This window comes from Macaca fascicularis, chromosome 3, assembly GCF_037993035.2.
Source record: "Macaca fascicularis isolate 582-1 chromosome 3, T2T-MFA8v1.1".
Taxonomy (NCBI): Eukaryota; Metazoa; Chordata; class Mammalia; order Primates; family Cercopithecidae; genus Macaca; species Macaca fascicularis.
In genome coordinates this window covers 62,694,174-62,720,854 of record NC_088377.1, presented here as the reverse complement: position 1 = coordinate 62,720,854, position 26,681 = coordinate 62,694,174, and positions in this window count along the sequence as shown.

Here is a 26,681-nt window from a genome sequence, read left to right as displayed (position 1 = left end):
GATATCAAAGAGAAAGAAGCTTTCCGAGAAACTTCTTTGTGTACTGTGAAATCATCTCAAAGATTTGCAGCTTTCCCCTAAAGAACCCTTTCACTAAGACTGTTCTTGTGGAATTGGCAAAGTGATATTTGGAATCCCATAGAGGGCTATGGTGAAAAAGGAAATATCCTCAGATTAACTCTGGAAAGAAGCTTTCTGAGAAACTGCTCTGTGATGTGTGTCTTCCCCTCAAAGTGTTAAATCTGTATTTCGTGGATCTCTTTGCTAGCCTTATTTCTGTGGAATCTGAGAACAGATATTTCGGATCCCTTTGAAGACTACAGGGCCAAAGGAAATATCCTGCGATAACAAAGAGAAAGAAGCTTTCTGAGAATCTTCTTTGTGTTCTTTGAAATCATCTCACAGAGTTACAGCTTTCCCCTCGAGAAGCCTTTCGCTAAGACATTTCTTGTGGAATTGGCAAAGTGATATTTGGAAGCCCATTGTGCTCTATGGTGAAAAAGGAAATATCCTCAGATGAAATCTGGAAAGAAGCTTTCTGCGAAACTGCTCTGTGATGTGTGACATCCACTCACAGAGTTACATCTGTATTTCGTGGATCTCTTTGCTGGCCTTATTTCTGTGGAATCTGAGAACAGATATTTCGGATCCCTTTGAAGACTATAGGTCCAAAGGAAATATCCTCCGATAACAAAGAGAAAGAAGCTTTCTGAGAAACTTCTTTGTGTTCTGTGAAATCATCTCACAGAGATACAGCTTTCCCCTCAAGAAACCTTTCGCCAAGACACTTCCTGTGGTATTGGAAAAGTGATATTTGGAAGCCCATATAGGGCTATGGGGAAAAAGGAAATATCCTCAGATGAAATCTGGAAAGAAGCTTTCTGAGAAACTGCTTAGTGTTCTGTTAATTCATCTCACAGAGTTACATCTGTATTTCGTGCATCTCTTTGCTAGCCTTATTTCTGTAGAATCTGAGAACAGATATTTCGGATCCACTTGAAGATTATAGGGCCAAAGGAAATATCCTCCGCTAAAAGAGAGAGAAGCTTTCTGAGAAACTACTTTGTGTTCTGTGAAATCATCTCATAGAGTTACAGCTTTCCCCTCGCGATGCCATTCGCTAAGACAGTTCTTGTGGAATTGGCAAAGTGATATTTGGAAGCCCATAGAGGGCTAAGGTGTAAAAGGAAATATCCTCAGATGAAATCTGGAAAGAAGCTTTGTGAGAAACTGCTTAGTCTTCTGTTAATTCATCTCACAGAGTTACATCTGTATTTCGTGGATCTCTGCTAGCCTTATTTCTGTGGAATCTAAGAAGAGATATTTCGGATCCCTTTGAAGACTACAAGGCCAAAGGAAATATCCTCCGATAACAAAGAGAAAGAAGCTTTCTGAGAACCTTCTTGTGTTCTGTGAAATCATCTCACAGAGTTAGAGCTTTCCCCTCAAGAAGCCTGTCGATAAGACAGTTTTTGTGGAATTGGCAAAGTGATATTTGGAAGCCCATAGAGGGCTATGGTGAAAAAGGAAATATCCTCAGATGAAATCTGGAAAGAATCTTTCTGAGAAACTGCTTAGTGTTCTGTGAATTCATCTCACAGAGTTACATCTGTATTTCGTGGATCTCTTTTCTGGCCTTATTTGTGTCGAGTCTGAGAACAGGTATTTCGGATCCCTTTGAAGACTACAAGTCCAAAGGAAATATCCTCCTATAACAAAGAGAAAGAAGCTTTCTGAGAACCTTCTTTGTGTTCTGTGAAATCATCTCACAGAGTTACAGCTTTCCCCTAAAGAAGCCTTTCGCTAAGACTGTTCTTGTGGAATTGGCAAAGTAATATTTGGAACCCCATAGAGGGCTATGGTGAAAAAGGAAATATCCTCAGATGAAAACTGGAAAGAAGCTTTCTGAGAAACTGCTTAGTGTTCTGTTAATTCATCTCACAGAGTTACATCTGTATTTCGTGGATCTCTGCTAGCCTTATTTCTCTGGAATCTGAGAAGAGATATTCGGATCCCTTTGAAGACTACAAGTCCAAAGGAAATATCCTCCGACAACAAAGAGAAAGAAGCTTTCTGAGAACCTTCTTTGTGTTCTGTGAAATCATCTCACAGAGTTACAGCTTTCCCCTCAAGAAGCCTTTCGCTAGGAGAGTTCTTGTGGAATTGGCAAAGTGAAATTTGGAAGCCCCTAGAGGGCTTTTGTGAAAAAGGAAATATCCTCAGATGAAATCTGGAAAGAAATTTTCTGAGAAACTGCTTAGTGTTCTGTTAATTCATCTCACAGAGTTACATCTTTATTTCGTGGATCTCTTTGCTAGACTTATTTCTGTGGAATCTGAGAACAGATATTTCGGATCCCTTTGAATACTATAGGGCCAAAGGAAATATCCTCCGATAACAAAGAGAAAGAAGATTTCTGAGAAACTTCTTTGTGTTCTTTGAAATCATCTCACAGAGTTACAGCTTTCCCCTCGAGAAGCCTTTCGCTAAGACAGTTCTTGTTGAATTCGCAAAGTGATATATGGAAGCCCATAGAGGGCTATGGTAAAAAAGGAAATATCCTCAGATGAAATCTGGAAAGAAGCTTTCTGAGAAAGTGCTCTGTGATGTGTGACTTCCACTCACAGAGTTACATCTGTATATCGTGGATCTCTTTGCTAGCCTTATTTCTGTGGAATCTGAGAACAGATATTTCGGATCCCTTTGAAGACTATAGGGCCAAAGGAAATATCCTCCGATAAGGAAGAGAAAGAAGCATTCTGAGAAACTTCTTTGTGTTCTGTGAAATCATCTCACAGAGATACAGCTTTCCCCTCAAGAAACCTTTCGCCAAGACACTTCCTGTGGAATTGGCAAAGTGATATTTGGAAGCCCATAGAGGGCTATGGTGAAAAAGGAAATATCCTCAGATGAAATCTGCAAAGAAGCTTACTGAGAAACTGCTTAGTGTTCTGTTAATTCATCTCACAGAGTTAAATCTGTATTTCGTGCATCTCTTTGCTAGCCTTATTTCTGTGGATTCTGAGAACAGATATTTCGGATCCCTTTGAAGATTTTAGGGCCAAAGGAAATATCCTCCGATAACAAAGAGAAAGAAGCTTTCTGAGAAACTTCTTTGTGTTCTGTGAAATCATCTCACAGAGTTACAGCTTTCCCCTCTCGATGCCATTCGCTAAGACAGTTCTTGTGGAATTGGCAAAGTGATATTTGGAAGCCGATAGAGGGCTAAGGTGTAAAAAGTAATATCCTCAGATGAAATCTGGAAAGAAGATTTCTGAGAAACTGCTTAGTGTTCTTTAATTCATCTTAAAGAGTTACATCTGTATTTCGTGGATCTCTGCTAGCCTTATTTCTGTGGAATCTGAGAAGAGATATTTCGGATACCTTTGAAGACTACAAGGCCAAAGGAAATTTCCTCCGATAACAAAGAGAAAGAAGCTTTCTGAGAACCTTCTTTGTGTTCTCTGAAATCTTCTCACAGAGTTACAGCTTTCCCCTCAAGAAGGCTGTCGCTAAGACAGTTCTTGTGGAATTGGCAAAGTGATATTTGGAAGCCCATAGAGGGCTATGGTGAAAAAGGAAATATCCTGAGATGAATTCTGGAAAGAAGCTTTCTGAGAAACTGCTTAGTGTTTTGTGAATTCATCTCACAGAGTTACATCTGTATTTCATGGATCTCTTTGCTAGCCTTATTTGTGAGGAGTCTGAGACCAGATATTTCGGATCCCTTTGAAGACTATAGGGACAAAGGAAATATCCTCCGATAACAAAGAGAAAGAAGCTTTCTGAGAAACTTCTTTGTGTTCTGTGCAATCATCTCACAGAGTTACAGCTTTCCCCTAAAAAAGCCTTTCGCTAAGACTGTTCTTGTGTAATTGGCAAAGTGATATTTGGAAGCCCATATAGGGCTATGGTGGAAAAGGAAATATCCTCAGATGAAAACTGGAAAGAAGCTTTTTGAGAAACTGCTTAGTGTTCTGTTAATTCATCTCACAGAATTGCATCTGTATTTCGTGGATATCTTTGCTAGCCTTATTTCTGTGGAATCTGAGAACAGATATTTCGGATGCCTTTGAAGACTATAGGGCGAAAGGAAATATCCTCCGATAAAAAAGAGAAAGAAGCTTTCTGAGAAACTTCTTTGTGTTCTGTGAAATCATCTCAAAGAGTTACAGCTTTCCCCTAAAGAACCCTTTCACTAAGACTGCTCTTGTGGAATTGCCAAAGTGATATTTGGAAGCCCTTAGAGGGCTATGGTGAAAAAGGAAATATCCTCAGATGAAATCTGTAAAGAAGCTTTCTGAGAAACTTCTCTGTGATGTGTGTCTTCCACTCACAGAGTTACATCTGTATTTCGTGGATCTCTTTGCCGGACTTATTTTTGTGGAATTTGAGAACAGATATTTCGGATCCCTTTGAAGTCTACAGGGCCAAAGGAAATATCCTCCGATAACAAAGAGATAGAAACTTTCTGAAATACTTCTTTGTGTTCTGTGAAATCATCTCACAGAGTTACAGCTTTCCCCTCAACAAGCCTTTCGCTAAGACAGTTCTTGTGGAATTGGCAAAGTGATATTTGGAAGTCCTTAGAGGGCTATGGTGAAAAAGGAAATATCCTCAGATGAAATCTGGAAAGAAGCTTTCTGAGAAACTGCTTGGTGTTCTGTTAATTCATCTCACAGAGTTACATCTGTATTTCGTGGATCTCTGCTAGCCTTATTTCTGTGGAATCTGAGAAGAGATATTCGGATCCCTTTGAAGACTACAAGTCCAAAGGAAATATCCTCCGATAACAAAGAGAAAGGAGCTTTCTGAGAACCTTCTTTGTGTTCTGTGAAATCATCTCAGAGAGTTACAGCTGTCCCCTAAAGAAGCCTTTCGCCAAGACTGTTCTTGTGGAATTGGCAAAGTGATATTTGGAAGCCCATAGAGGGCTATGGTGAAAAAGGAAATATCCTCAGATGAAAACTGGAAAGAAGCTTTCTGAGAAACTGCTTAGTGTTCTGTTAATTCATCTCACAGAGTTGCATCTGTATTTCGTGGATATCTTTGCTAGCCTTATTTCTGTGGAATCTGAGAACAGATATTTCGGATCCCTTTGAAGACTATAGGGCCAAAGGAAATATCCTCCGATAACAAAGAGAAAGAAGCTTTCTGAGAAACTTCTTTGTTTTCTGTGAAATCATCTCAAAGAGTTACAGCTTTCCCCTAAAGAACCCTTTCACTAAGACTGTTCTTGTGGAATTGGCAAAGTGATATTTGGAAGCCCCTAGAGGGCTATGGTGAAAAGGAAATATCCTCAGATGAAATATGGAAAGAAGATTTCTGAGAAACTGCTTAGTGTTTTGTGAATTCATCTCACAGAGTTACATCTGTATTTCGTGGATCTCTTTTCCATCCTTATTTGTGTGGATTCTGACAACAGATATTTCGGATCCCTTTGAAGACTGTAGGGCCAAAGGAAATATCCTCCGATAACAAAGAGAAAAAAGCTTTCTGAGAAACTTCTTTGTGTACTGTGCAATCATCTCACAGAGTTACATCTTTCCCCTAAAGAAGCCTTTCGCTAACACTGTACTTGTGGAATTGGCAAAGTGATATTTGAAGCCCTTAGATGGCTATGGTGAAAAAGGAAATATCCTCAGATGAAAACTGGAAAGAAGCTTTCTGAGAAACTGCTTAGTGTTCTTTTAATTCATCTCACAGAGTTGCATCTGTATTTCGTGAATATCTTTGCTAGCCTTATTTCTGTGGAATCTGAGAACAGATATTTCGGAACCCTTTGAAGACTATAGGGCCAAAGGAAATATTCTCCGATATCAAAGAGTAAGAAGCTTTCCGAGAAACTTCTTGGTGTACTGTGAAATCATCTCAAAGATTTGCAGCTTTCCCCTAAAGAACACTTTCACTAAGACTGTTCTTGTGGAATTGGCAAAGTGATATTTGGAATCCCATAGAGGGCTATGGTGAAAAAGGAAATATTCAGATTAAGTCTGGAAAGAAGCTTTCTGAGAAACTGCTCTGTGATGTGTGTCTTCCCCTCAAAGAGTTACATCTGTATTTCGTGGATCTCTTTGCTAGACTTATTTTTGTGGAATTTGAGATCAGATATTCCGGATCCCTTTGAAGACTACAGGGCCAAAGGAAATATCCTGCGATAACAAAGAGAAAGAAGCTTTCTGAGAAACTTCTTTGTGTTCTGTGCAATCATCTCACAGAGTTACATCTTTCCCCTAAAGAAGCCTTTCGCTAACACTGTTCTTGTGGAATTGGAAAAGTGATATTTGAAGCCCATAGAGGGCTATGGTGAAAAAGGAAATATCCTCAGATGAAATCTGGAAAGAAGCTTTCTGAGAAACTGCTTAGTGTTCTGTTAATTCATCTCACAGAGTTACATCTGTATTTCGTGCATCTCTTTGCTAGCCTTATTTCTGTGGAATCTGAGAACAGATATTTCGGATCCACTTGAAGATTATAGGTCCAAAGGAAATATCCTCCGATAACAAAGAGAAAGAAGTTTTCTGAGAAACTTCTTTGTGTTCTGTGAAATCATCTCAAAGAGTTACAGCTTTCCCCTCGCGATGCCATTCGCTAAGACAGTTCTTGTGGAATTGGCAAAGTGATATTTGGAAGCCCATAGAAGGCTAAGGTGTAAAAGGAAATATGCTCAGATGAAATCTGGAAAGAAACTTTGTGAGAAACTGCTTAGTGTTCTGTTAAATCATCTTACAGAGTTACATCTGTATTTCGTGGATCTCTGCTAGCCTTATTTCTGTGGAATCTAAGAAGAGATATTTCGGAACCCTTTGAAGACTACAAGGCCAAAGGAAATATCCTCCGATAACAAAGAGAAAGAAGCTTTCTGAGAACCTTCTTTGTGTTCTGTGAAATCATCTCACAGAGTTACAGCTTTCCCCTCAAGAAGCCTGTCGATAAGACAGTTTTTGTGGAATTGGCAAAGTGATATTTGAAGCCCATAGAGGGCTATGGTGAAAAAGGAAATATCCTCAGATGAAAACTGGAAAGAAGCTTTCTGAGAAACTGCTTAGTGTTCTTTTAATTCATCTCACAGAGTTGCATCTGTATTTCGTGGATATCTTTGCTAGCCTTATTCCTGTGGAATCTGAGGACAGATATTTCGGATCCCTTTGAAGACTATAGGGCCAAAGGAAATATCCTCCGATATCAAAGAGAAAGAAGCTTTCCGAGAAACTTCTTTGTGTACTGTGAAATCATCTCAAAGACTTGCAGCTTTCCCCTAAAGAACCCTTTCACTAAGACTGTTCTTGTGGAATTGGCAAAGTGATATTTGGAATCCCATAGAAGGCTATGGTGAAAAAGGAAATATCCTCAGATGAAATCTGGAAAGAAGCCTTCTGAGAAACTGCTCTGTGATGTGTGTCTTCCCTTCAAAGAGTTACATCTGTATTTCGTGGATCTCTTTGCTTGCCTTATTTTTGTGGAAGTTGAGAACAGATATTCCGGATCCCTTTGAAGACTACAGGGCCAAAGGAAATATCAACCGATAACAAAGAGAAAGAAGCTTTCTGAAAAACTTCTTTGTGTTCTGTGAAATCATCTCACAGAGTTACAGCTTTCCCCTCAAGAAGCCTTTCGCTAAGACAGTTCTTGTGGTATTGGCAAAGTAATATTTGGAAGTCCTTAGAGGGCTATGGTGAAAAAGGAAATATCATCAGATGAAATCTGGAAAGAAGATTTCTGAGAAACTGCTTAGTGTTCTGTTAATTCATCTCACAGAGTTATATCTGTATTTCGTGCATCTCTTTGCTAGCCTTATTTCTGTGGAATCTGAGAACAGATATTTCGGATCCATTTGAAGATTATAGGACCAAAGGAAATATCCTCCGATAACAAAGAGAAAGAAGCTTTCTGAGAAACTTCTTTGTGTTCTGTGAAATCAGCTCACAGAGTTACAGCTTTCCCCTCCAGATGCCCTTCGCTAAGACAGTTCTTGTGGAATTGGCAAAGTGATATTTGGAAGCCCATAGAGGGCTAAGGTGTAAAAGGAAATATCCTCAGATGAAATCTGGAAAGAAGCTTTCTGAGAAACTGCTTAGTGTTCTGTTAATTCATCTCACAGAGTTACAACTGTATTTCGTGGATCTCTGCTAGCCTTATTTCTGTGAATCTGAGAAGAGATATTCGGATCCCTTTGAAGACTACAAGGCCAAAGGAAATATCCTCCGATAACAAAGAGAAAGAAGCTTTCTGAGAACCTTCTTTGTGTTCTGTGAAATCATCTCACAGAGTTACAGCTTTCCCCTCAAGAAGCCTTTCGGTATGACAGTTCTTGTGGAATTGGCAAAGTGATTTTTGGAAGCCCATAGAGGGCTCTGGTGAAAAAGGAAATGTCCTCAGATGAAATCTGCAAAGAAGCTTTCTGAGAAACTGCTTAGTGTTCTGTTAATTCATCTCACTGAGTTACATCTGTATTGCGTGCATCTCTTTGCTAGCCTTATTTCTGTGGAATCTGAGAACAGATATTTCGGATCCCTTTGAAGACTACAGGGCCAAAGGAAATATCCTGCGATAACAAAGAGAAAGAAGCTTTCTGAGAAACTTCTTTGTGTTCTTTGAAATCATCTCACAGAGTTACAGCTTTCCCCTCGAGAAGCCTTTCGCTATGACATTTCTTGTGGAATTGGCAAAGTGATATTTGGAAGCCCATAGTGGGCTATGGTGAAAAAGGAAATATCCTCAGATGAAATCTGGAAAGAAGCTTTCTGCGAAACTGCTCTGTGATTTGTGACATCCACTCACAGAGTTACATCTGTATTTCGTGGATCTCTTTGCTGGCCTTATTTCTGTGGAATCTGAGAACAGATATTTCGGATCCCTTTGAAGACTATAGGTCCAAGGAAATATCCTCTGATAACAAAGAGAAAGAAGCTTTCTGAGAAACTTCTTTGTGTTCTGTGAAATCATCTCACAGAGATACAGCTTTCCCCTCAAGAAACCTTTCGCCAAGACACTTCCTGTGGTATTGGCAAAGTGATCTTTGGAAGCCCATAGAGGGCTATGGTGAAAAAGGAAATATCCTCAGATGAAATCTGGAAAGAAGCTTTCTGAGAAACTGCTTAGTGTTCTGTTAATTCACCTCACAGAGTTACATCTGTATTTCGTGCATCTCTTTGCTAGCCTTATTTCTGTGGAATCTGAGAACAGATATTTCGTATCCATTTGAAGATTATAGGTCCAAAGGAAATATCCTCCGATAACAAAGAGAAAGAAGGTTTCTGAGAAACTTCTTTGTGTTCTGTGAAATCATCTCAAAGAGTTACAGCTTTCCCCTCGCGATGCCATTCGCTAAGACAGTTGTTGTGGAATTGGCAAAGTGATATTTGGAAGCCCTTAGAGGGCTAAGTTGTAAAAGGAAATATCCTCAGATGAAATCTGGAAAGAGGCTTTCTGAGAAACTGCTTAGTGTTCTGTTATTTCATCTCACAGAGTTACATCTGTATTTCGTGGATCTCTTCTAGCCTTATTTCTGTGGAATCTAAGAAGATATATTTCGGATCCCTTTGAAGACTACAAGGCCAAAGGAAATATCCTCCGATAACAAAGAGAAAGAAGCTGTCTGAGAACCTTCTTTGTGTTCTGTGAAATCATCTCACAGAGTTACAGCTTTCCCCTCAAGAAGCCTGTCGCTAAGACAGTTTTTGTTGAATTGGCAAAGTGATATTTGGAAGCCCATAGAGGGCTATGGTGAAAAAGGAAATATCCTGAGATGAAATCTGGAAAGAATCTTTCTGAGAAACTGCTTAGTGTTCTGTGAATTCATCTCACAGAGTTACATCTGTATTTCGTGGATCTCTTTTCTAGACTTATTTGTGTGGAGTCTGAAAACAGATATTTCGGATCCCTTTGAAGACTATAGGGCCAAAGGAAATATCCTCCGATAACAAAGAGAAAAAAGCTTTCTAAGAAACTTCTTTGTGTACTGTGAAATCATCTCAAAGATTTGCAGCTTTCCCCTAAAGAACCCTTTCACTAAGACTGTTCTTGTGGAATTGGCAAAGTGATATTTGGAATCCCTTAGAGGGCTATGGTGAAAAAGGAAATATCCTCAGATGAAATCTGGAAAGAAGCTTTCTGAGAAACTTCTCTGTGATGTGTGTCTTCCCCTCAAAGAGTTACATCTGTATTTCGTGGATCTCTTTGCTAGCCTTATTTTTGTGGAATTTGAGAACAGATATTCCGGATCCCTTTGAAGACTACAGGGCCAAAGGAAATATCCTCCGATAACAAAGAGAAAGAAGCTTTCTGAAAAACTTCTTTGTGTTCTGTGAAATCATCTCACAGAGTTACAGCTTTCCCCTCAAGAAGCCTTTCGCTAAGACAGTTCTTGTGGAATTGGCAAAGTGATATTTGGAAGTCCTTAGAGGGCTATGGTGAAAAAGGAAATATCCTCAGATGAAATCTGGAAAGAAGATTTCTGAGAAACTGCTTAGTGTTCTGTTAATTCATCTCACAGAGTTACATCTGTATTTCGTGGATCTCTTTGCTAGCCTTATTTCTGTGGAATCTGAGAACTGATATTTCGCATCCCTTTGAAGACTCTAGGGCCAAAGGAAATATCCTGCGATAACAAAGAGAAAGAAGCTTTCTGAGAAACTTCTTTGTGTTCTTTGAAATCATCTCACAGAGTTACAGCTTTCCCCTCAAGAAACCTTTCACCAAGACACTTCCTGTGAAATTGGCAAAGTGACATTTGGAAGCCCATAGAGGGCTATGGTGAAAAAGGAAATATCCTCAGATGAAATCTGGAAAGAAGCTTTCTGAGAAACTGCTTAGTGTTCTGTTAATTCATCTCACAGAGTTACATCTGTATTTCGTGCATCTCTTTGCTAGCCTTATTTCTGTGGAATCTGAGAACAGATATTTCGGATCCATTTGAAGATTATAGGACCAAAGGAAATATCCTCCGATAACAAAGAGAAAGAAGCTTTCTGATAAACTTCTTTGTGTTCTGTGAAATCAGCTCAAAGAGTTACAGCTTTCCCCTCGAGATGCCATTCGCTAAGACAGTTCTTGTGGAATTGGCAAAGTGATATTTGGAAGCCCATAGAGGGCTAAGGTGTAAAAGGAAATATCCTCAGATGAAATCTGGAAAGAAGCTTTCTGAGAAACTGCTTAGTGTTCTGTTAATTCATCTCACAGAGTTACATCTGTATTTCGTGGATCTCTGCTAGCCTTATTTCTGTGGAATCTGAGAATAGATATTCAGATCCCTTTGAAGACTACAAGGCCAAAGGAAATATCCTCCGACAACAAAGAGAAAGAAGCTTTCTGAGAACCTTCTTTGTGTTCTGTTAAATCATCTCACAGAGTTACAGCTTTCCCCTCAAGAAGCCTTTCGCTAAGAGAGTTCTTGTGGAATTGGCAAAGTGAAATTTGGAAGCCCATGGAGGGCTATGGTGAAAAAGGAAATATCCTCAGATGAAATCTGGAAAGAAGTTTTCTGAGAAACTGCTTAGTGTTCTGTTAATTCATCTCACAGAGTTACATCTGTATTTCGTGGATGTCTTTGCTAGCCTTATTTCTGTGGAATCTGAGAACAGATATTTCAGATCCCTTTGAAGACTATAGGGCCAAAGGAAATATCCTCCGATAACAAAGAGAAAGAAGCTTTCTGAGAAACTTCTTTGTGTTCTGTGAAATCATCTCACAGAGATACAGCTTTCCCCTCAAGAAACCTTTCGCCAAGACACTTCAAGTGGAATTGGCAAAGTGATATTTGGAAGCCCATAGAGGGCTCTGGTGAAAAAGGAAATGTCCTCAGATGAAATCTGCAAAGAAGCTTTCTGAGAAACTGCTTAGTGTTCTGTTAATTCATCTCACAGATTTACATCTGTATTGCGTGCATCTCTTTGCTAGCCTTATTTCTGTGGAATCTGAGAACAGATATTTCGGATCCCTTTGAAGACTACCGGGCCAAAGGAAATATCCTGCGATAACAAAGAGAAAGAAGCTTTCTGAGAAACTTCTTTGTGTTCTTTGAAATCATCTCACAGAGTTACAGCTTTCCCCTCGAGAAGACTTTCGCTATGACATTTCTTGTGGAATTGGCAAAGTGATATTTGGAAGCCCATAGTGGGCTATGGTGAAAAAGGAAATATCCTCAGATGAAATCTGGAAAGAAGCTTTCTGCGAAACTGCTCTGTGATGTGTGACATCCACTCACAGAGTTACATCTGTATTTCGTCGATCTCTTTGCTGGCCTTATTTCTGTGGAATCAGAGAACAGATATTTCGGATCCCTTTGAAGACTGTAGGTCCAAAGGAAATATCCTTCGATAACAAAGAGAAAGAAGCTTTGTGAGAAACTTCTTTGTGTTCTGTTAAATCATCTCACAGAGATACAGCTTTCCCCTCAAGAAACCTTTCGCCAAGACACTTCCTGTGGTATTGGCAAAGTGATATTTGGAAGCCCATAGAGGGGTATGGTGAAAAAGGAAATATCCTCAGATGAAATCTGGAAAGAAGCTTTCTGAGAAACTGCTTAGTGTTCTGTTAATTCATCTCACAGAGTTGCATCTGTATTTCGTGGATATCTTTGCTAGCCTTATTTCTGTGGAATCTGAGAACAGATATTTCGGATCCCTTTGAAGACTATAGGGCCAAAGGAAATATCCTCCGATATCAAAGAGAAAGAAGCTTTCCGAGAAACTTCTTTGTGTACAGAGAAATCATCTTAAAGATTTGCAGCTTTCCCCTAAAGAACCCTTTCACTAAGACTGTTCTTGTGGAATTGGCAAGGTGATATTTGGAATCCCATAGAGGGCTACGGAGAAAAAGGAAATATCCTCAGATGAAATCTGGAAAGAAGCTTTCTGAGAAACTGCTCTGTGATGTGTGTCTTCCCCTCACAGAGTTACATCTGTATTTCGTGGATCTCTTTGCTAGCCTTATTTTTGTGGAATTTGAGAACAGATATTACAGATCCCTTTGAGGACTACAGGGCCAAAGGAAATATCCTCCGAAAACAAAGAGAAAGAAACTTTCTGAAAAACTTCTTTGTGTTCTGTGAAATCATCTCACAGAGTTACAGCTTTCCCCTCAAGAAGCCTTTCGCTAAGACAGTTCTTGTGGAATTGGCAAAGTGATATTTGGAAGTCCTTAGAGGGCTATGGTGAAAAAGGAAATATCCTCAGATGAAATCTGGAAAGAAGATTTCTGAGAAACTGCTTAGTGTTCTGTTAATTCATCTCACAGAGTTACATCTGTATTTCGTGGATCTCTTTGCTAGCCTTATTTCTGTGGAATCTGAGAACTGATATTTCGCATCCCTTTGAAGACTATAGGGCCAAAGGAAATATCCTGCGATAACAAAGAGAAAGAAGCTTTCGAAGAAACTTCTTTGTGTTCTTTGAAATCATCTCACAGAGTTACAGCTTTCCCCTCAAGAAACCTTTCGCCAAGACACTTCCTGTGGAATTGGCAAAGTGATATTTGGAAGCCCATAGAGGTCTATGGTGAAAAAGGAAATATCCTCAGATGAAATCTGGAAAGAAGCTTTCTGAGAAACTGCTTAGTGTTCTGTTAATTCATCTCACAGAGTTACATCTGTATTTCGTGCATCTCTTTCCTAGCCTTATTTCTGTGGAATCTGAGAACAGATATTTCGGATCCATTTGAAGATTATAGGACCAAAGGAAATATCCTCCGATAACAAAGAGAGAGAAGCTTTCTGAGAAACTTCTTTGTGTTGTGTGAAATCAGCTCACAGAGTTACAGCTTTCCCCTCGAGATGCCATTCGCTAAGACAGTTCTTGTGGAATTGGCAAAGTGATATTTGGAAGCCCATAGAGGGCTAAGGTGTAAAAGGAAATATCCTCAGATGAAATCTGGAAAGAAGCTTTCTGAGAAACTGCTTAGTGTTCTGTTAATTCATCTCACAGAGTTACATCTGTATTTCGTGGATCTCTGCTAGCCTTATTTCTGTGGAATCTGAGAAGAGATATTCGGATCCCTTTGAAGACTACAAGGCCAAAGGAAATATCCTCCGATAACAAAGAGAAAGAAGCTTTCTGAGAACCTTCTTTGTGTTCTGTGAAATCATCTCACAGAGTTACAGCTTTCCCCTCAAGAAGCCTTTCGCTAAGACAGTTCTTGTGGAATTGGCAAAGTGATATTTGGAAGCCCATAGAGGGCTAAGGTGTAAAAGGAAATATCCTCAGGTGAAATCTGGAAAGAAGCTTTCTGAGAAACTGCTTAGTGTTCTGTTAATTCATCTTACAGAGTTACATCTGTATTTCGTGGATCTCTGCTAGCCTTATTTCTGTGGAATCTAAGAAGAGATATTTCGGATCCCTTTGAAGACTACAAGGCCAAAGGAAATATCCTCCGATAACAAAGAGAAAGAAGCTTTCTGAGAACCTTATTTGTGTTCTGTGAAATCATCTCACAGAGTTACAGATTTCCCCTCAAGAAGCCTGTCGCTAAGACAGTTTTTATGGAATTTGCAAAGTGATATTTGGATACCCATAGAGGGCTATGGTGAAAAAGGAAATATCCTGAGATGAAATCTGGAAAGAATCTTTCTGAGAAACTGCTTAGTGTTCTGTGAATTCATCTCACAGAGTTACATCTGTATTTCGTGGATCTGTTTTCTAGCCTTATTTGTGTGGAGTCTGAGAACAGATATTTCGGATCTCTTTGAAGACTATAGGGCCAAAGGAAATATCCTCCGATAACAAAGAGAAAAAAGCTTTCTGAGAAACTTCTTTGTGTTCTGTGCAATCATCTCACAGAGTTACAGCTTTCCCCTCAAGAATCCTTTCGCTAACTCTGTTCTTGTGGAATTGGCAAAGTGATATTTGAAGCCCATAGAGGGCTATGGTGAAAAAGGAAATATCCTCAGATGAAAACTGGAAAGAAGCTATCTGAGAAACTGCTTCGTGTTCTTTTAATTCATCTCACAGAGTTGCATCTGTATTTCGTGGATATCTTTGAAAGCCTTATTTCTGTGGAATCTGAGAACAGATATTTCGGATCCCTTTGAAGACTACAGGGCCAAAGGAAATATCCTCCGATAACAAAGAGAAAGAAGCTTTCTGAGAAACTTTTTGTGTTCTGTGAAATCATCTCACAGAGTTACAGCTTTCCCCTCAAGAAGCCTTTCGCTAAGACACTTCTTGTGGATTTGGCAAAGTGATATTTGGAAGCCCATAGAGGGCTATGGTGAAAAAGGAAATATCCACAGATGAAATCTGGAAAGAAGCTTTCTGAGAAACTGCTTAATGTTCTGTGAATTCATCTCACAATGTTACATCTGTAATTCGTGGATCTCCTTGCTACCCTTATTTCTGTGGAATTTGAGAACAGGTATTTCGGATCCCTTTGAAGACTATAGGTCCAAAGGAAATATCCTCCGATAACAAAGAGAAAGAAGCTTTCTGAGAAACGTCTTTGTGTTCTGTGAAATCATCTCACAGAGTTACAGCTTTCCCCTCCAGAAGCCTTTCGCTAAGACAGTTCTTGTGGAATTGGCAAAGTGATATTTGGAAGCCCTTAGGGATCTATGGTGAAAAAGGAAATATCCTCAGATGAAATCTGGAAAGAAGCTCTCTGAGAAACTGCTTAGTGTTCTGTTAATTCATCTCACAGAGTTACATCTGTATTTCGTGGATCTCTTTGCTAGCCTTATTTCTGTGGAATCTGAGAACAGATATTTCGGATCCCTTTGAAGACTATAGGGTCAAAGGAAATATACTCCGAGAACAAAGAGAAAGAAGCATTCTGAGAAACTTTTTCGTGTTCTGTGAAATCATCTCACAGAGTTACAGCTTTCCCCTCAAGAAGCCTTTCGTTAAGACAGTTCTTGTGGAATTGGCAAAGTGATATTTGGAAGCCCATAGAGGGCTATGTTGAAAAAGGAAATATCCTCAGATGAAATCTGGAAAGAAGCTTTCTGAGAAACTGTTCTGTGATGTGTGACTTCCACTCGCAGAGTTACATCTGTATTTCGTGGATCTCTTTGCTAGCCTTATTTCTGTGGAATCTGAGAACAGATATTTCGGATCCCTTTCAAGACTATAGGGCCAAAGGAAATATCCTCCGATAACAAAGAGAAAGAAGCTTTCTGAGAAACTTCTTTGTGTTCTGTGAAATCAGCTCACAGAGTTACAGCTTTCCCTTCGAGATGCCAATCGCTAAGACAGTTCTTGTGGAACTGGCAAAGTGATATTTGGAAGACCATAGAGGGCTAAGGTGTAAAAGGAAATATCCTCAGATGAAATCTGGAAAGAAGCTTTCTGAGAAACTGCTTAGTGTTCTGTTAATTCATCTCACAGCGTTACATCTGTATTTCGTGGATCTCTGGTAGCCTTATTTCTGTGGAATCTGAGAAGAGATATTCAGATCCCTTTGAAGACTGCGAGGCCAAAGGAAATATCCTCCGATAACAAAGAGAAAGAAGCTTTCTGAGAACCTTCTTTGTGTTCTGTGAAATCATCTCACAGAGTTACAGCTTTCCCCTCAAGAAGCCTTTCGCTAAGACAGTTCTTGTGGAATTGGCAAAGTGAAATTTGGAAGCCCATAGAGGGCTATGGTGAAAAAGGAAATATCCTCAGATGAAATCTGGAAAGAAGTTTTCTGAGAAACTGCTTAGTGTTCTGTTAATTCATCTCACAGAGTTACATCTGTATTTCGTGGATGTCTTTGCTAGCCTTATTTCTGTGGAATCTGAGAACAGATATTTCCGATCCCTTTGAAGACTACAGGGCCAAAGGAAATATCCTCCGATAACAAAGAGAAAGAAGCTTTCTGAGAAACTTCTTTGTGTTCTGTGAAATCATCTCACAGAGTTACAGATTTCCTCTCAAGAAGCCTTTCGCTAAGACAGTTCTTGTGGAATTGGCAATGTGATATTTGGAAGCCCATAGAGGGCTATGGTGAAAAAGGAAATATCCTCAGATGAAATCTGGAAAGAAGCTTTCTGAGAAACTGCTTAATGTTCTGTGAATTCATCTCACAGTGTTACATCTGTATTTCGTGGATCTCTTTGCTAGCCTTATTTCTGTGGAATCTGAGAACAGATATTTCGGATCCCTTTGAAGACTATAGGTCCAAAGGAAATATCCTCAGAGAACAAAGAGAAAGAAGCATTCTGAGAAACTTCTTCGTGTTCTGTGAAATCATCTCACAGAGTTACAGCTTTCCTCTTAAGAAGCCTTTCGTTAAGACAGTTCTTGTGGAATTGGCAAAGTGATATTTGGAAGCCCATGGAGGACTATGGTGAAAAAGGAAATATCCTCAGATGAAATCTGGAAAGAATCTTTCTGAGAAACTGCTTAGTGTTCTGTTAATTCATCTCACAGAGATACATCTGTATTTCGTTCTTCGCTTTGCTAGCCTTATTTCTGTGGAATCTGAGAACATATATTTCAGATCCATTTGAAGACTATAGGGCCAAAGGAAATATCCTCCGATAACAAAGAGAAAGAAGCTTTCTGAGAAACTTCTTTGTGTTCTCTGAAATCATCTCACAGAGTTACAGCTTTCCCCTCAAGAAGCCTTTCGCTAAGACAGTTCTTGTGGAATTGGCAAAGTGATATTTGGAAGCCCATAGAGGGCTAAGGTGTAAAAGGAAATATCCTCAGGTGAAATCTGGAAAGAAGCTTTCTGAGAAACTGCTTAGTGTTCTGTTAATTCATCTTACAGTGTTACATCTGTATTTCGTGGATCTCTGCTAGCCTCATTTCTGTGGAATCTAAGAAGAGATATTTCGGATCCCTTTGAAGACTACAAGGCCAAAGGAAATATCCTCCGATAACAAAGAGAAAGAAGCTTTCTGAGAACCTTCTTTGTGTTCTGTGAAATCATCTCACAGAGTTACAGATTTCCCCTCAAGAAGCCTGTCGCTAAGACAGTTTTTGTGGAATTGGCAAAGTGATATTTGGAAGCCCATAGAGGGCTATGGTGAAAAAGGAAATATCCTGAGATGAAATCTGGAAAGAATCTTTCTGAGAAACTGCTTAGTGTTCTGTGAATTCATCTCACAGAGTTACATCTGTATTTCGTGGATCTCTTTTCTAGCCTTATTTGTGTGGAGTCTGAGAACAGATATTTCGGATCTCTTTGAAGACTATAGGGCCAAAGGAAATATCCTCCGATAACAAAGAGAAAAAAGCTTTCTGAGAAACTTCTTTGTGTTCTGTGCAATCATCTCACAGAGTTACAGCTTTTCCCTCAAGAATACTTTCGCTAACACTGTTCTTGTGGAATTGGCAAAGTGATATTTGAAGCCCATAGAGGGCTATGGTGAAAAAGGAAATATCCTCAGATGAAAACTGGAAAGAAGCTATCTGAGAAACTGCTTCGTGTTCTTTTAATTCATCTCACAGAGTTGCATCTGTATTTCGTGGATATCTTTAAAAGCCTTATTTCTGTGGAATCTGAGAACAGATATTTCGGATCCCTTTGAAGACTATAGGGCCAAAGGAAATATCCTCCATTATCAAAGAGAAAGAAGCTTTCTGAGAAACTTCTTTGTGTCCTGTGAAATCATCTCAAAGATTTACAGCTTTCCCCTAAAGAACCCTTTCACTAAGACTGTTCTTGTGGAATTGGCAAAGTGATATTTGGAATCCCATAGTGGGCTATGGTGAAAAAGGAAATATCCTCAGATGAAATCTGGAAAGAAGCTTTTTGAGAAACTGCTCTGTGATGTGTGTCTTCCCCTCACAGAGTTGCATCTGTATTTCGTGGATCTCTTTGCTAGCCTTATTTTTATGGAATTTGAGAAGAGATATTCCGGATCCCTTTGAAGACTACAGGGCCAAAGGAAATATCCTCCGATAACAAAGAGAAAGAAGCTTTCTGAAAAACTTCTTTGTGTTCTGTGAAATCATCTCACAGAGTTACAGTTTTCCCCTCGAGAAGCCTTTCGCTAAGACAGTTCTTGTGGAATTGGCAAAGTGATATTTGGAAGCCTATAGAGGGCTATGGTGAAAAAGGAAATATCATCAGATGAAATCTGGAAAGAAGCTTTCTGAGAAGCTGCTCAGTGTTCTGTTAATTCGACTCACACAGTTACATCTGTATTTCGTGGGTTTCTTTGCTAATTTTATTTCTGTGGAATCTGAGAACAGATATTTCGGATCCCTTTGAAGACTATAGGGCCAAAGGAAATATCCTCCGATAACAAAGAGAAAGAAGCTCTCTGAGAAACTTCTTTGTGTTCTGTGAAATCATCTCACAGAGTTACAGCTTTTCCCTCAAAAGTCTTTCGCTAAGACAGTTCTTGTGGAATTGGCAAAGTGATATTTGGAAGCCCATAGAGGGCTATGGTGAAAAAGTAAATATCCTCAGATTAAATCTGGAAAGAAGCTTTCTGAGAAACTGCTTAGTGTTCTGTTAATTCACCTCACAGAGTTACATCTGTATTTCGTTGATCTCTTTGCTAGCCTTATTTCTCTGGAATCTGCGAACAGATATTTCGCATCCCTTTGAAGAATACAGGGCCAAAGGAAATATCCTCTGATAACAAAGAGAAAGAAGCTTTCTGAGAAACTTCTTTGTGTTCTGTGAAATCATCTCACAGAGTTACAGCCTTCACCTCAAGAAGCCTTTCGCTAACACATTTCTTTTGTAATTGGCAAAGTGATATTTGGAAGCTCATAGAGGGCTATGGTGAAAAAGGAAATATCCTCAAATGAAATCTGGAAAGAAGCTTTCTGAGAAACTGCTTAGTGTTCTGTTAATTCATCTCACAGAGTTACATCTGTATTTCGTGAAACTCTTTGCTAGCCTTATATCTGTGGAATCTGAGAACATATATTTCGGATCCCTTTGAAGACTATAGGACCAAAGGAAATGTCCTCCGATAAGAAAGTGAAAGAATCTTTCCGAGAAACTTCTTTGTGTTCTGTGAAATCATCTCACAGAGTTACAGCTTTACCCTCAAGAAGCCTTTCGCTAAGACAGTTCTTGTGGAATTGGCAAAGTGATATTTGGAAGCCCATAGAGGGCTATGGTGAAAAAGGAAATATCCTCAGATGAAATCTGGGAGAAAGCTTTCTGAGAAACTGCTCAGTGTTCTCTTAATTCATCTAAACAGAGTTACATCTGTATTTCGTGGATCTCTTTCCTAGACTTATTTCTGTGGAATCTGAGAACAGATATTTCGGATCCCTTTGAAGACTATAGGGCCAAAGGAAATATCCTCCGATAACAAAGAGAAAGAAACTTTCTTAGAAACTTCTTTGTGTTCTGTGAAATCATCTCACAGAGTTACAGCTTTCCCCTCAAGAAGCCTTTCGCTAAGACAGTTCTTGTGGAATTGGCAAAGTGATATTTGGAAGCCCATAGAGGGTAATGGTGAAAAAGGAAATATCCTCAGTTGAAATCTGGAAAGAAGCTTTCTGAGAAACTCTTCAGTGTTCTGTTGATTCATCTCACAGAGTTACATCTGTATTTCGTGGATATCTTTTCTAGCCTTATTTCTGTGGAATCTGAGAACAGATATTTCGGATCCCTTAGAAGACTATAGGGCCAAAGGAAATATCCTCCGATAACAAAGAGAAAGAAGCTTTCTGAGAAACTTCTTTCTGTTTGTGTAATCATCTCACAGAGTTACAGCTTTCCCCTCAAGAAGCCTTTCGCTAAGACAGTTCTTGTGGAATTGGCAAAGTGATATTTGGAAGCCAATAGAGGGCTATGGTGAAAAAGGAAATATCCTCAGATGAAATCTGGAAAGAAGCTTTCTGAGAAACTGCTTAGTGTTCTGTTAATTCAGCTCACAGAGTTACATCTGTATTTCGTGAAACTCTTTGCTAGCCTTATATCTGTGGAATCTGAGAACATATATTTCGGATCCCTTTGAAGACTATAGGGCCAAAGGAAATATCCTCCGATAAGAAAGTGAAAGAATCTTTCCGAGAAACTTCTTTGTGTTCTATGAAATCATCTCACAGAGTTACAGCTTTCCCCTCAAGAAACCGTTCGCTAAGACAGTTCTTGTGGAATTGGCAAAGTGATATTTGGAAGCCCATAGAGGGCTATGGTGAAAAAGGAAATAACCTCAGATGAAATCTGGAAAGAAGCTTTCTGAGAAACTGCTTAGTGTTCCGTTAATTCACCTCACAGAGTTACATCTGTATTTCGTGGATCTCTTTGCTAGCCTTATTTCAGTGGAATCTGAGAACAGATATTTCGGATCCCTTGAAGACTATAGGGCCAAAGGAAATATCCTCCGATAACAAAGAGAAAGAAGCTTTCTGAGAAACTTCTTTGTGTTCTGTGAAATCATCTCACTGAGTTACAGCTTTCCCCTCAGAAGCCTTTCGCTAAGACAGTTCTTGTGGAACTGGCAAAGTGATATTTGGAAGGCCTTAGAGGGGTATGGTGAAAAAGGAATATCCTCAGATGAAATCTGGAAAGAAGCTTTCTGACAAACTGCTTAGTGTTCCGTTAATTCATCTCACAGAGTTACATCTGTATTTCGTGGATCTCTTTGCTAGCCTTATTTCTGTGGAATCTGAGAACAGATATTTCGGATCCCTTTGAAGACTATAGGGCCAAAGGAAATATCCTCCGATAACAAAGTGAAAGAAGCTTTCTGACAAACTTCTCTGTGTTCTGTGAAATCATCTCACAGGGTTACAGCTTTCCCCTCAAGAAGCCTTTCCCTAAGACAGTTCTTGTGGAATTGGCAAAGTGATATTTGGAAGCCCATAGAGGGCTATGGTGAAAAAGGAAATAATCTCTGATGAAATCTGGAAAGAAGCTTTCTGAGAAACTGCTCTGTGATGTGTGACTTCCACTCACGGACTTACACCTTTATTTCGTGGATCTCTTTGCTAGCCTTATTTCTGTGGAATCTGAGAACAGATATTTCGGATCCCTTTGAAGACTATAAGGTTAAGGGAAATATCTTCCGATAACAAAGAGAAAGAAGCTTTCTGAGAAACCTCTTTGTGCTGTGTGAAATCATCTCACAAAGTTACAGCTTTCCCCTCAAGAAGCCTTTCGCTAAGACACTTCCTGTGGAAATGGCAAAGTGATATTTGGAAGCCCATAGAGGGCTAGGGTGAAAAAGAAAATATCCTCAGATGAAATCTGGAAAGAAGCTTTCTGAGAAACTGCTTAGTGTTCTGTTAATTCATCTCACAGAGTTACATCTGTATTTCGTTCATCTCTTTGCTAGCCTCATTTCTGTGGAATCTGAGTACGGATATTTCGGATCCATTTGAAGACTATAGGGCCAAAGGAAATATCCTCCGATAACAAAGAGAAAGAAGCTTTCTCAGAAACTTCTTTGTGTTCTGCGAAATCATCTCACAGAGTTACAGCTTTCCCCTCGAGAAGCCTTTCGCTAAGACAGTTCTTGTGGAATTGGCAAAGTGATATTTGGAAGCCCATAGAGGGCTATGGTGAAAAAGGAAATATCCTCAGATGAAATACGGAAAGAAGCTTTCTGAGAAACTGCTTAGTGTTCTGTGAATTCATCTCACAGAGTTACATCTGTATTTCGTGGATCTCTTTGCTAGCCTAATTTCTGTGGAATCTGAGAACAGATATTTCCGATCCCTTTGAAGACTACAGGGCCAAAGGAAATATCCTCCGATAACAAAGAGAAAGAAGCTTTCTGAGAAACTTCTTTGTGTTCTGTGAAATCATCTCACAGAGTTACAGCTTTCCCCTCAAGAAGCCTTTCGCTAAGACAGTTCTTGTGGAATTGGCAAAGTGATATTTGGAAGCCCTTAGAGGGCTATGGTGAAAAAGGAAATATCCTCAGATGAAATATGGAAAGAAGCTTTCTGACAAACTGCTTAGTGTTCCGTTAATTCATCTCACAGAGTTACATCTGTATTTCGTGTATCTCTTTGCTAGGCATATTTCTGTGGAATCTGAGAACAGATATTTCGGATCCCTTTGAAGAGTATAGGGCCAAAGGAAATATCCTCCGATCACAAAGAGAAAGAAGCTTTCTGAGAAACTTCTTGGTGTTCTGTGAAATCATCTCACAGAGTTACATCTTTCCCCTCAAGGAGCCTTTCGCTAAGACAGTTCTTGTGGAATTGGCAAAGTGATATTTGGAAGCCCATAGAGGGCTATGGTGAAAAAGGAAATATCCTCAGATGAAATCTGGAAAGAAGCTTTCTGAGAAACTGCTTAGTGTTCTGTTAATTCATCTCACAGAGTTACATCTGTATTTCGTGGAACTCTTTGCTAGCCTTATATCTGTGGAATCTGAGAACATATATTTCGGATCCCTTTGAAGACTATAGGACCAAAGGAAATATCCTCCGATAACAAAGTGAAAGAAGCTTTCTGAGAAACTTCTTTGTGTTCTGTGAAATCATCTCACAGAGTTACAGCATTCCCCTCAAGAAGCCTTTCGCTAAGACACTTCCTGTGGAAATGGCAAAGTGATATTTGGAAGCCCATAGAGATCTAAGGTGAAAAAGGAAATATCCTCAGATGAAATCTGGAAAGAAGCTTTCTGACAAACTGCTCTGTGATGTGTGACTTCCACTCACCGAGTTACATCTGTATTTCGTGGATCTCTTTGCTAGCCTTATTTCTGTGGAATCTGAGAACAGATATTTCGGATCCCTTTGAAGAGTATAGGGCCAAAGGAAATATCCTCCGATAACAAAGAGAAAAAAGCTTTCTGGGAAATTTCTTTGTGTTCTGTGAAATCATCTCACAGAGTTACAGCTTTCTCCTCAAGAAGCCTTTCGCTAAGATAGTTCTTGTGGAATTGGCAAAGTGATATTTGGAAGCCCATAGTGGGCTATGGTGAAAAAGGAAATATCCTCAGATGAAATCTGGGAGAAAGCTTTCTGAGAAACTGCTCAATGTTCTCTTAATTCACCTCAACAGAATTACATCTGTATTTCGTGGATCTCTTTGCTAGACTTATTTCTGTGGAATCTGAGAACAGATATTTCGGATCCCTTTGAAGACTATAGGGCCAAAGGAAATATCCTCCGATAACAGAGAGAAAGAAGCTTTCTGAGAAACTTCTTTGGGTTCTGTGAAATCATCTCACAGAGTTACAGCTTTCCCCTCAAGAAGCCTTTCGGAATGACAGTTCTTGTGGAATTGGCAAAGTGATATTTGGAAGCCCATAGAGGGCTATGGTGAAAAACGAAATATCCTCAGATGAAATCTGGAAAGAAGCTTTCTGAGAAACTGCTTAGTGTTCTGTTAATTCATCTCACAGAGTTACATCTGTATTTCTTGGATCTCTTGCTAGCCTTATTTCTGTGGAATCTGAGAACAGATATTTCGGATCCCTTTGAAGAGTATAGGGCCAAAGGAAATATCCTCCGAAAACAAAGAGAAAGAAGCTTTCTGGGAAATTTCTTTGTGTTCTGTGAAATCATCTCACAGAGTTACAGCTTTCCCCTCAAGAAACCTTTCGCTAAGATAGTTCTTGTGGAATTGGCAAAGTGATATTTGGAAGCCCATAGAGGGCTATGGTGAAAAAGGAAATATCCTCAGATGAAATCTGGGAGAAAGCTTTCTGAGAAACTGCTCAGTGTTCGCTTAATTCATCTCAACAGAGTTACATCTGTATTTCGTGGATCTCTTTGCTAGACTTATTGATGTTGTATCTGAGAACAGATATTTCGTATCCCTTTGAAGACTATAGGGCCAAAGGAAATATCCTCCGATAACAAAGAGGAAGAAACTTTCTGAGAAACTTCTTTGTGTTCTGTGAAATCATCTCACAGAGTTACAGCTTTCCCCTCGAGAAGCCTTTCGCTAAGACAGTTCTTGTGGAATTGGCAAAGTGATATTTGGAAGCCCCTAGAGGGCAATGGTGCAAAAGGAAATATCCTCAGATGAAATCTGGAAAGAAGCTTTCTGAGAAACTCTTCAGTGTTCTGTTGATTCATCTCACAGAGTTACATCTGTATTTCGTGCATCTCTTTGTTAGCCTTATGTCTGTGAAATCTGAGAACAGATATTTCGGATCACTTGAAGAGTATAGGGCCAAAGGAAATATCCTCCGATAACAAAGAGAAAGAAGCTTTCTGAGAAACTTCTTTGTGTTCTGTGAAATCATCTAACAGAGTTACAGCTTTCCCCTCAAGAAACCTTTCGCTAATACACTTCCTGTGGAATTGGCAAAGTGATATTTGGAAGGCCATAGAGTGATATGGTGAAAAAGGAAATATCCTCAGATGAAATCTGGAAAGAAGCTTTCTGAGAAAATGCTAAGTGTTCTGCTAATTCATCTCACAGAGTTACATCTGTATTTCGTGGATCTCTTTGCTAGCTTTGTTTCTGTGGAATCTGAGAACAGATATTTCGGATCCCTTTGAAGAGTATAGGGCCAAATGAAATATCCTCCGATAACAAAGAGAAAGAAGCTTTCTGGGAAATTTCTTTGTGTTCTGTGAAATCATCTCACAAAGTTACAGCTTTCCCCTCAAGAAGCCTTTCGCTAAGACACTTCCTGTGGAAATGGAAAAGTTATATTTGGAAGACCATAGAGGGCTATGTTGAAAAAGGAAATATCCTCAGATGAAATCTGGAAAGAAGCTTTCTGAGAAACTGCTTAGTGTTCTGTTAATTCATCTCACAGAGTTACATCTGTATTTCGTGAATCTCTTTGCTAGCCTTATTTCTGTGGAATCTGAGAACAGATATTTCGGATCCATTTGAAGACTATAGGGCCAAAGGAAATATCCTCCGATAACAAAGAGAAAGAAGCTTTCTGAGAATCTTCTTTGTGTTCTGTGAAATCATCTCACAGAGTTACAGCTTTCCCCTCGAGAAGCCTTTCGCTATGACAGTTCTTGTGGAATTGGCAAAGTGATATTTGGAAGCCCATAGAGGGCTATGGTGAAAAAGGAAATATCCTCAGATGAAATCTGGAAAGAAGCTTTCTGAGAAACTGCTTAGTGTTCTGTTAATTCATCTCACAGAGTTACATCTGTATTTCGTTCATCTTTTTGCTAGCCTTATTTCTGTGGAATCTGAGAACAGATATTTCGGATCACTTGAAAAGTATAGGGCCAAAGGAAATATGCTCTGATAACAAAGAGAAAGAAGGTTTCTGAGAAACTTCTTTGTGTTCTGTGAAATCATCTCACAGAGTTACAGCTTTCCCCTCAAGAAACCTTTCGCTAAGACACTTCCTGTAGAATTGGCAAAGTGATATTTGGATCCCATAGAGGGCTATGGTGAAAAAGGAAATATCCTCAGATGAAATCTGGAAAGAAGCTTTCTGAGAAAATGCTAAGTGTTCTGCTAATTCATCTCACAGAGTTACATCTGTATTTCGTGGATCTCTTTGCTAGCCTTATTTCTGTGGAATCTGAGAACAGATATTTCGGATCCCTTTGAAGAGTATAGGGCCAAAGGAAATATCCTCCGATAACAAAGAGAAAAAAGCTTTCTGGGAAATTTCTTTGTGTTCTGTGAAATCATCTCACAGAGTTACAGCTTTCTCCTCAAGAAGCCTTTCGCTAAGATAGTTCTTGTGGAATTGGCAAAGTGATATTTGGAAGCCCATAGTGGGCTATGGTGAAAAAGGAAATATCCTCAGATGAAATCTGGGAGAAAGCTTTCTGAGAAACTGCTTAGTGTTCTGTTAATTCAGCTCACAGAGTTACATCTGTATTTCGTGAAACTCTTTGCTAGCCTTATATCTGTGGAATCTGAGAACATATATTTCGGATCCCTTTGAAGACTAT